Below are 9,755 nucleotides of genomic sequence, written 5' to 3' on the forward strand. Positions count from 1 at the left end.
ACTTTCCATAGTGGAGTTTGCACTCCCACCAACAGTGTAGTAGTGATCCCTCCTGGCCACATCCCCTCCTGCATCTGTTGTTATTAGATTTCTTGATCCTGGCCATTCTAACTGGAATGAGGTAGAATCTTAGAGTTGTTTTTATTTACATTTCTTTTGTGGCCAGAGATGTTGAGCATTTCTTCATGTGTCTACAGGCCAATCTTACTTCTTCTTCAGAGAAGACTCTCTTTAAGTCTTTGGCCCATCTTTTAATGGTGTTTCTTTGGAGATTAGTTTGGGAGTGATTCAATTTTTTTTAGCTGTTGATATATTTTAAATATGAGGCCTTTGTCTGTTGTATGGTTAGTGAAGATCTTCTTCCACTCTGTAGGCTTTCCAGTTAGTTTGCTAGCTATGTCCTTTGCCATACAGAAGCTCTGAAGTTTAATGCAGTCCCACTTATCCAGCCTTTCTGTGATTTGTTGTGTTTCTAGGTCCTTATTAAGAAAGTTTCGACCTGTGCCAGGGAGACCTATTGTATTTCCTATTCCTTCTCGCATTTGGCTTTTAAATGCAATCCTTTAATCCATTTTGAGCTAATTTTCATACAAGGTATAAGTAAGAGTCCAACTTGATTTCTTACTTGCCTATCTAATTGTTACAGAGCTACTTTTGGAACAACTATTCTTTTCTGCATTGAATAATTTTGGTATCCTTATTTAAAATCTGTTGACCATAGATACAAGCTCATTTCTGGCTTTCCGTTCTACTCCACAGACATGCATGGTTGTAATTACCAGAGAGTCTGGGTTATCATTGTTTTGTAATAAGTGTTTAAATGAGGTGGTATGAATTCTCTTACTCTGTTCTTTCTTATCAATATTATTTTGAATATTTTGAACCCTTTGCAATTCTTCATGAACCTTAAAAACTTCATGTTAACTTGAAGAGAATTTGGGTGAGACTCCACCAAGGATTATAATTGATTTTGTCTTTGAATTAAAAAACTATTGAGTCTTGGGCAGGAGTTTGGCCTCGTGGTAGAGTGCTTGCCTAGCATGCACGAACACCCAGGTTCGATTCCTCGGTACCACCTGCATAGAAAAAAGCCCGAAATGGTGCTGAGGCTCAAGTGGTAGAGCTCTAGCCTTGAGAAAGTCCAAGGACAGTGCTCAGACCCTGAGTTCAAGCCCAGGACTGGCAAAAAGAGAAAAAAAAACCCAATGAATCTGATTGATGAATCCAGGAAGCTTATAACTCAGTTAGATATTTTACATTTTATTCCAACAATGTTTAAGACTCTTCATACCATAAATTTACATACCTTTTAATCCATTTGTTCACAAAGAGTTCATTATTTTTTATGGTATTGTGAATTAAATTTTTTTAGATTTCAGTTTTTGATTATTCATTGCAAGTGTACAGTTGATTTGGGGTGTATATCTTATATTTTCAGATTTGCTGAATTTTTATGTTAGCTTTAACTTATTTATTGTGCCATTACTGGTGCTTGAACACAGGTTCTCACAAACTCACTTTAATTTTTTTTTTTTTTTTTTTTTTTGCTGATTGCCACAGCTCCACCATTGGGGAGCTTCTAGCTTAGAGCTTTTTGGTGGTTAATTACAGATAAGAGTCTCATGGACTTTCCTTCCCAGGCTAGCTTCGAACCTCCATACTGAGCAGCTAGGATTCTGCCTTCAAGCCCTGTTTTCAGGACCCAGTATCCTCCAGGTTTTTATATAGAAATTTTTATTGGTGAACCGAGTTTTATTTCTTCCTTTCTAATCTGGATGCCTTTAATATATTTTTAAAAAATTGTTTGGGAAATGTAGTGAGAGCTGACTTTCTTGTCTGATCTAATCTCAATGTGAAAGCATTTCCTCTAAAAATGTAAACTATAGTTCCTGCTCAAATTATATTGTAGGTATTATTTTGTTAATCCAGTCTGACAATCTCTGCCTTTTGATTTGGTTGAATTGTTTAATCTATTTATGTTTAATGATATTATACACACAGTTGGATTATGTCTTTCATTTTATGTTTTTATATTCTGTGTTCCTTATGAATTTCCCCTCTCTGTCTTTCCTTCCGGGTTTCTTTAATATTAGGTGAATGTTTTCTGATGTAGCATTTAAATAGCAAAAATGGTCACTTGTTTTCTGAGTTATTTCTGTAGTGGTTGCATTAAGCTTGTGTAAATCTGAATTGATCAGAAATAGCTACACAGGTATAATCAAATTAATTCCATTACATATTGAAAGTGATGCTTCTAAATATTTCTAATTCCTTTCTCTTTTTCTTACAATATTATGGTTATATACACTGCATCTATAAATGTTACAAAAATGCCTTTTCATAGTTGCTACTTATAAGAAGGTAGTATCCATTCCCAGATTTTGTTCTGGCTGTTCTTCTACTTATCCTTCTGCAAGCCTTCCTTCATGCCGGTAGATTCAAGTTAGCATGTAGATTCATTCTTTTAACAGAATATAGCTCGATCTCATCTTCCTTTGTGGGTTTTCTCCCTTCTGTTTGCAAATGAATCACATTTCTACAGTTTCAGGTCCAACAATACCTACTATCCATATTATTTAATAAAATTGCCTTTAAATCAGTTAATAGAGTCAAGGAGAAGAAATGTACATTTATATTATATTTTAGAATTATATAATTATCTTTATGGGTGATCTTTCTTTGTAAGGATTTCTGTCTGGAGATACTTGTTTTGAGGCCCGAAGGGCTTCTTTTCTTGCTTAAAATGACCTACAAAGAGCATTTTTCCTCAGTCCATTTAGAAATGTCTTTATTTCAATGTCATTTTTAGAGTATAACCTTTCTGGATATATAGCTTCTCTTCATTGATTGGCAGCTTTTTATTTTCCTTTAGCGTTTTGAGTATGCCATTCTTCTGTCTTCTACTATGTTTTGTTCTTATGAGAATTTGTGATGCACCATCTTTCCCTATTGCTCTTGAGATTCCTCCTGTCTTTTACTTTCAGAGTGGGGAAAATAATATCTCCGTAGATTTCTATGACATCTATTCTACTGTTTCTGAGGGCATATGTGTGTTCACTGTGCTGTGGTCTCCCATAATTTTCTCCAATTCTTGGCTCAGTGCATTCTCCTTTTCTTTCTCTCTTTCCCTCTGTTTGTTGGATTTTATGACCTCTGTAGATTTGCCTTTGTGCAGGCTAAGTTCCTCTTCTGCTTACTAAATTTAATACTGAGCTCCTGTAGTGAAATTTTCATTTTTGTTATTGTACTTAAAATTTTAGACTTTTCATTTGATTCTCATTCCCCCCCCCCCTCTCTCTCTCATTCTGGGGTTTGAACTCAGGGACTGTGCTTGCTTGGCTTGCTCTTCAACTGGCTCTCTACCCCACTAGAGCCAGCCTCCCATCCATTTTCTTTTTGGCTCCAAAATAAACTAGATGTTTCTGCTGTAGCTGGCTTTAAATGATAATCTGGATCTCTGTCTCCTGAGTGGTTACGATTGTAGGTGTGAGCCACCAGCACCAAGCTTATTTCTCTCTTTATTAATACTAATATTTTCCTTAGATGTGATACTGACAACTTCTCTTACTTTACTTCTTTATAACCATGGCCTTCCTTTCATCTTTGAATATTTTTCTTGAAGGCTTTGTTCAATCTGACATCTGGTCGATTGGTAGGCATTTCTTCTATCCACACTTTCCTCAGAATGTGTTTGACTTCCTGGTTCCTTGGCATGTCCGTTGTTTTGGACATTTTAGTAGATAATATAGTAGCAATTCTTAGTTTTGCCCATCTCACACCCCTGTGGTTTTTTTCTTGATGTTTGCTGAACTTGTTTAGTGAAGCCTATTTCCCTTCCCACCGGGCTCGCCCTCTGATGTGGGGGCTCTGCAGAGGTCCCTGCTGTCACACTGACCTATTCTATTTAAAACTTAAAAATAAAAAAAGGAATAAGCCTTCAGGTCTGTCAAATGATCTGTTGCTGCTTTTGATGTGATTTTGTGGTGAACAAGCATTTGAAGTGAAAATATTCAATGGATTATTTACTCCTATAATCTTCATGCATGTGTGTAGTCTGTTAATTAGCATCTTTAGGCTTCGGGATTTACTCTGGATTCTTGCTGTACTGTAATGGCTTTCTCAGTAGAAAATTTATTTCTGTAAGAGAAAAGCTAGCTCTGTGTGTGTGAATGTGTGTGTGTGTGTGTGTGTGTGTGTGTGTGTATGTGTGTGTGTGTGTGTCTTTGCTCCCCTGTATACTTTGGGATGTGAAAGGCCTCCCCAAGAAAAACACTTGGATACCAATCACATACAAAGGAAAAGGAATTTTGTGTCAGTAATCTGGCAGGCTACCTCACAGGCAGAGAATAACAGCTGGATAGGAAGATAACAACAGTTTTATAAGTCTGGGTTCAAGTGGAATGTGAAAGCAGGAAACTGCATTGTGGAAAGGGTTAACATTTACAGTTGTAGCTACACAAACAAGGAAGAGGGAAATTGCCTGTCATTTGAGATGGCAGCTACCTGCGTTACCTGTTTTCAGGTAAAAGTCTGTGCCACCTGTTTTCAGGGAAAGGCAGTTTGGTTTTTGCTGAAGGTCTAAGGTTGCAGACTGGTTAAGAAGATGGAGGAGGTGAGGCTAAAAGGATGAAGACATTTAGGAAGTTTGCCAGTACTTTCTAATTTGGAGGAAATAGGTAACACTAGTTACTTAAAAGTTTGGAGAAATTTTGATCTAAACAATTATATTTGAATTTTATCTTGATGATTTGTAAATACTTTTTCAAAATGCTTACTCAATATTTAAATTTTTCCCTTTTAATGATTACTTTGGTGGTTTGTATTTTTAGAACTAAATCTTAGGTAAACAAAAATAGCATGGGCTTTGCAAGTCTGAATCTGAATTTCAGCCGCATCTCTTGGTGGCTGAGTGACTTTGGACATAAAATTTGATCACTTTGAGCTTTAGTTCCTGCTCATGAAAGGACAAATATTTGTCTCAGAAGTTATTTTATGGAAGGAAGGAGCCATTTCATTGAACAGGCTCCAGTTGTTTACACCTGTAATCCTTGCCACTCAAAAGTTTGAGATCAGGGGCCGGGAGTTTGGCCTAGTGGTTGAAGTGCTTGCCTAGCATGCATGAAGACCTGGGTTCGATTCCTCGGTACCACATACATAGAAAAAAGCCGGAAGTGGTGCTGAGGCTCAAGTGGTAGAGCTCTAGCCTTGAGAAAATCCAAGGACAGTGCTCAGGCCCTGAGCTCAAGCCCAGGACTGGCCAAAAAAAAAAAAAAAAAGTTTGAGATCAGAAGAACACAATTTGAAGCCAGCCTTAGCAGACTCCTCTGTGCAGCTGTTATCTCCAATTATCCAATAAAATGCCAGACTGAAGCTCTGGAACTAGTCTTGAGCAAGCAAGCTTAGTAAGAGTCAAAGGCCCTGATTTCAAGCCATGACAACAACAAAAACAAAAATCACTATTGTGACAGAGTGTGTGGTCAGTGCCTGGCATGTAATAGTTTCCTTGCTTTGACAAAAGAGATTATTGCACGCAAATTAAAAAGAATTAACCTTATCTGAACAAAATGTCTTTTTTATTATTCAGACTACTCTGTCTTCTCCATTATTTTTAAATTTTATTGCTATTTGAAAATTAGATTTTGCTGTTTTGACCATTTGTGAGCCACTTAGACAAAGCAATAATTTATTATATTAAATTACTTCTTTTGGTGTTTATTTTAATCAGTTGTTTACTTTGTCACGTTTCCAGTTTCCCAATCTATTAGAATTATTTTCTACTCATCTCTTTGTCTTGTATCAGAAGTTGAGGCTTACTTCTTAATGAAAACAAATAAAGCTGCCAACTTTTCTCTGAACTTTGTATTGACCAAGGCCTCTAGACTAGATGATCTGCATTATCCTTAGTCACCTCATAGTGTGCTATTAGACTCTAAGCACTTGATTAAAGCTGCATGTTATAGCAGACTGGAAGCAGAGATTAAATGAAGCCATTATAACCACCAGCTAGAGGCTGCAACCAACTATCTAAAGGCATTGAATTAGTGGACTTGCCTAAGAGCACAGAGCAAGTACAATTTCCTACGATTGCTAATTTGGCATTCTCTTCAGTGCTATGTCCCATTACAACTTGATAACATTTTAAATACCTTATTTAGAGGGAACATTTTGTTATCTGGGTTTTCAGTGCTGAGCATTGTTGCTTTCTAATTAACTCTGTGAGTTTTAGGACTGGTTTGTGCTTATTTGAAAACATGACATAAGATCAATCAGCCTAAAAGAGACATAGGCATCAGCGGTAATACTTTTCAGATACATAAAAATGTTCAACATAGTGCATCTTATTGCTCTATTTTACATGAATATATAAGACCAAACGATGTGAGATAGTGGTGTAGAGTATGCATTTATAATAGCCATGGGCAATAAAATATTATAGGACATTATTTCAAAGAATTCATAGTATAGTCACAAGGGGTAGATTTTTAATTTTTTTCCTTGGTTATGGCCACCTAATCTTTGATAAGGGAGCCAAAAAAATAGAATGGAAGAAAGACAGCCTCTTCAACAAGTGGTGCTGGCAGAATTGGTTAAGCACCTGCAGAAAACTAATGTTGAATCCTTCTATGTCACCCTGCACCATGATTAATTCCAGATGAATAAAAAAACCTTGAGGTAAAAGTAGATACTCTGAAAACTTTACAAGAAGAAATAGGAGATACACTAGGTCTCCCTGGCACAGGTTGATACTTTCTTAATAAAGACCCAGAAACAAAACAGATTAAAGAAAGTTTGGACAAATGGGACTGCATTAAACTGTGGAGGTTCTGTATGGCAAAGGACATAGCTAGCAAGATAAATAGCCCACACAGTGGAAGAAGATCTTCACTAGCCATACAACAGACAAGGGCCTCATATCTAAACTATATCTACAGCTAAAATAAAATGAATCTCTCCAAAATAAATCTTCAAAGAATCAACCATCCATTTAAAAGATGGGCTTAAGATGTAAAGACTTTGAGGCTTCTCTGAAGAAGAAATAAGAATGGCCTATAGACACATGAAGAAATTCTTGACTTATTTGGCCATACAAGAAGTGCAGATCAAAACAACTTTGAGATTCCATCTTACTCCAGTTAGAATGGGCATGATCAAGAAATCTAATAACACCAGCCTGTGTGGTGGCTCACACATGTAGTCCTAGCTACTCAGGAGGCTGGATCTGAGGATCACAGTTCAAAGCCAGCCTGGGCACAAAAGGACCTGAGACTCTTACCTCCAATTAACCCCTAGAAAATGGGAATTGGAGCTTGGCTCAAAGGTAGGATGGTAGCTTTGAGCTGAAGAGCTCAGGGACCGTGTCTAGGCCAAGCTCAAGCCCCATGACCCACAAAATACAAAGAAAGAAAGAAAGAAAGAAAGAAAGAAAGAAAGAAAGAAAGAAAGAAAGAAAGAAAGAAAGAAAGAAAGAAAGAAAGGAAATCTAGTAACAACGGATGTTGTTAGGGATTTGGCCAGGAGGGATCACTACTACACTGTTGGTGGGAGTGTAAATTCATTCAGCCACTATGGAAAGCAGGATGGTGATTCCTCAAAAGACTAAACATAGAGCTCCCCTATGACCCAGCAATTCCACTACTTGGCATTTACCCAATTGTCCAGAAACAAGGACATACTAAATCCACGAGCACAACGATGTTCATTGCAGCACTATTCACCATAGTGAAGATATGAAACAAAAGCAGATGCCCCTCAGCAGGTGATTGGATGAAGATGTGGTACTTAGACACAAAGGAATTCTATGCTGCTATCAAAAAGAATGACATTGCCCCATTGGAAAAAAAATCACATTAAGTGAAGTAAGCCAGACCCAAAGGAACATAGGCTCAATGAGTTCCCTCATTTGCAATAATTAGTACACATCTAGGACTCTCCTAGCAGAGGATTAGAATAGTGCAAAGCCTAGGTACATCATATATGATGAGACAGATAGGATTTGGAAACAAGAGCTTAATCTTGTGTGATTGTTGTTTTTAATGTATTATGCTATTTCTCTTCTCTTTAGTTGCCCTTTGGTTAATCTCATATTGTTACTGTATCTGACTTTGTTACCTGGTATATTGTATATATGTTTATTTGTTTATTTGAAATAGGAAAGGGAAGGGGGGAAAACAAGATGATTGCAGTGGTGAGGGAGGGAAATGGGGACAAAAACATGAGAAGGGGTATCAATGTGTGAGAAGTAATGCACCTACTAGCTGTTGAATGTAACTCTAACCCCTCTATACATTACCCTGACAACAAAAAATAAAATAAAATATAAATTTTTTCCTTGGTTATAGATTGGAACGCCACCATGTCAAAGTGTTAAATGACTCCTCTCAGATTGCAGTAACAAAATGATGAACACCCAACAGTTACAAAATCTAAGATTTCACCTTCAAACCTATCTTATGGCAGAATATAAATCAATATAAAGAAATTATAGAACAAAATCTAGAGACATTAGGCCAAATAGTATGACACTAAATGTAAGGACCTCCAGGAGAAGGAAACAAAAACCATATAATGAGTGACTGTTGTCCTTAATGTACTATGTTATCTCTCATCTCTTTTGCCATCCCTTGGTTATCTCATATTGTTACAATATTTCACCTTGTTATCGGATATATTTTATATGTGCATAATTGGTTATTTGAAATTGGATAGGGAAGGGGGGAAATCAAGATAAGCGGGGGAGGGTGGGAGGGAAATAGAGACCATGTCATGAGAAAGAGTATCAATGTTTGTGAAGTAATGCACCTTTTATCTGGTGAATATAATGTAACCCTTCTATTAATCACAATAAAAATATATTTTGACCATAAAAAAGAAACTATAGCCATGCCTTTGCTTAACCTCGAGGATAAATGCTGAGGAGTGATGTTAGGCGATGTTTTCATTATGCAAACATCATGGTGTTCTTTAGTATTTCTAAATTTTTCATTACCTTTTGGATAGTTATACAAAGAGCTTTTTGTATCACATGTCGGTTCCTGAATGCAATTTATCTTCATCAGTATAATCCCTTCCATTTTTCTCCCCATCCTTCTCAGGCTCACCTTTCTCTGCAGCTTTCCTAGTTCTGTTTATACAAATGCACAATGAATATTTTAACTATTTTTCCACCCACCCCCTCTTCAGTCATTTGTTTCCCTGTCCTTTCTTTGGCCTCATCCCCTGCCACTTCAAATATCCCCTTCCTGGTATTCACTTTGTTAGATTGTAGGTTGTTCAAAGGGGTTACAGCATTGAAAGTCTCCATAGACACCACTTCAGTTAATACACTTGGGTACATGTGTATATGACCATCTAGGTATATACACATATATATGTATATATATATATTTGTCATTTACATCTAGCTCCCATTTACAAAAGAAAACATGCATTCTTCATTTAACATATTTTCTTCCACAGCCATTCTTTCTAACAGAGTGTTTTTATAACTTGGGTAAATAAAAGATGTAAGAGGCTGCCTATGGCTTAATGTTTTACTTTTTGTAAATAGAAAGAGCATGCTTTAAGTTCATCATAACATTTAGTCATTTAGTATTACTAAATATCAAGTCTTATCCACTGTACATAATTGTATATATGTACATATATGATAGTAATATAATATATAGTATATGCATATATATATATTTTGCCAGTCCTGGGGCTTGAACTTAGGGTCTGAGCACTGTTGTTGAACTTTTCTCAAGGCTAAATCTCTA

The sequence above is a fragment of the Megascapheus bottae genome, chromosome 4 (assembly GCF_031878675.1).
Source record: "Megascapheus bottae isolate mThoBot1 chromosome 4, mThoBot2.hap1, whole genome shotgun sequence".
Taxonomy (NCBI): Eukaryota; Metazoa; Chordata; class Mammalia; order Rodentia; family Geomyidae; genus Megascapheus; species Megascapheus bottae.